The following is a 2,266-nucleotide window of genomic DNA, read 5'->3' as shown; positions in this document are numbered from 1 at the left end:
TTCTCGTGGAAAAAACATGGCAGGAGATTGTGAAAGAAACATGGTGGGAAGTTCTCATGAAAGAAACAGAGCAGGAGATTCTCGTGAAAGAAACATGGCAGGAGATTCTCGTGAAAGAAACATGGTGGGAGGTTCTCATGAAAAAACATGACAGGAGATTCTCATGAAAGAAACATGGCAGGAGATTCTCGTGAAAGAAACATGGTAAGAGATTCTCATGAAAGAAATATGACAGGAGATTCTCGTGAAAGAGATTCTCATGAAAGAAACACGACTGGAGATTCCCGTGGAAAAAACATGACAGGAGATTCTCGTGAAAAAAACATGGCAGAGGTTCTTGTGAAAGAAACATGGTAGGAGGTTCTCATGAAAAAACATGGCAGGAAATTCTCATGAAAGAAACAGAGCAGGAGATTCTCGTGAAAGAAACATGGTAAGAGATTCTCATGAAAGAAACATGGCAGGAGATTCTTGTAAAAAACATGGCAGAGATTCTTGTGAAAGAAACACAGCATGACATCATCATGGTCAGCTTTCCCCTACCCCCCCGCTCTCATTCATTTGCCGCTGTAGCGGGTGGGAGAACTAAGCAGGGATGCATCATGTCATGTTTAGTTTATGATTTTGTTTACTTCACTGACATCCCAGATCTGGCAGCTGTGAAATCTACAACAACAACAACGACAACAACAACAACAATCATCATCATCATAATCATAATCATCATCCCCTCATGGGCACCCCCTTGTCATGGGGAAGGGGCTTGCGTGCTTCGATGACGTTGAGAGCTATGCTGGAGGTGGGGTATTATACCAGAAGGGGCTCCCATGCCAGACAGGTCTCAACTGAGAAACCAGACTAAGACTGTCCACCAACCCATACAATATGGTGATACAAACGAAAAATTATTCCATACCGCATCAGTCGTCGCACAGGTTAACAAGGGCTGTGTCGCATGCTGGGTTCCTTGGGCGTGCGTCGACAAGTGGGCTACAAGTGGACCAACCATCCAAAAGAAAGTAGTGCGCAAGAAAATCGTGCCATCATGGCTTGTTATTACAACTCAGAGCCAGAAAAAAGAGAATACTTGAAGCGGATGTACGAACTGTGGAAACAACGCTACCCAGATTCGAATATCTCTGAGCAAAGACTGGCAGATCAAAGGCGATTCATCACACGGAATAAAGTCTTTACAGAGATAGAGCTAGAAGAAGTCCAGAAAAATCATGAAAAGAAAGCAACTGTATCATCAGACGAAAAAACAGTACATAATTCAGAAACAACAGGAGAGATAATAATAGAACTGCAAGATGAAAACGCCAGCACAGGGGAGAAAATAATAGTACAACCTCCAGAGAAAGTCCCTATGACAGAAAAAATTGATAAACTGACAGAAAGACAAAAAGAACTAAGGGGAAAGATCATCCACTATGGACAATCAAATGAGGAAAGACAACGGCTGCCAGCGTTGAAAATGATGCCCAAAAAAGACCTGGCAACCATAATGAGGGATGTAAACATGCCACTGATGACAATTGAAACAACATCCATCAAAGAAACTAATCAGCTCATGTACAATACGGCAGTAGTGGTCACAAGAGAAATGGGCATTGAAACACCTAAACCCAAGATAAATCAACCATCAAAACCAAAGTGGAAAATTAGACTGGAGCAGAAGAGTAAAAAACTAAGATCAGATGTCAGTAATCTTATTTGTGTTGCACATTTTTAGATGCAATTTACACTTACAATGTACCTCTTTTACAAGGTATAATAGATGGATAGGCCTGTATCCAACCACATTCCAAAGACTTAATGGGACTTTTCTTCAGAGTGGGAGGCAATCTCTGCCAATTTCCACCTCCCAGTTCAGCCCCCCCCCCCAAGTGCTATAAGTGAAGGTCTGCTGTAGGAGCGTGAAAATCAACACCCCCTCTTCAGAAAACTGAAAGATTTTTAAAATTTTCTTAATTTCATGGTTGGATACAAGCCACCTTTTCCTGACTGTTAGCTCATAATGGGGGGGGGGGGGATCCACAGCCATTAAGGAAAATCAAGTTTACTGTATCATGGGCCCAGGATTTAGTCCATCTGCAGTTCTGGGAGCGTGCTCTCCAAAGGATGCAGTTCTAACTAACTGGTGGTGGCTGGCCATATTGCTTAATGGCATGGTTGGATACAGTCCATCAGGTATTCGTGCTGATTTATAGGCACAGGGAGGATGTTGGAAAAGGCACAAACACTGAGGCAAATCTAAAAACACACT

Source organism: Sphaerodactylus townsendi, linkage group LG12, assembly GCF_021028975.2.
Source record: "Sphaerodactylus townsendi isolate TG3544 linkage group LG12, MPM_Stown_v2.3, whole genome shotgun sequence".
NCBI lineage: Eukaryota > Metazoa > Chordata > Lepidosauria > Squamata > Sphaerodactylidae > Sphaerodactylus > Sphaerodactylus townsendi.
Note: the sequence above shows the minus strand (reverse complement) of the source record.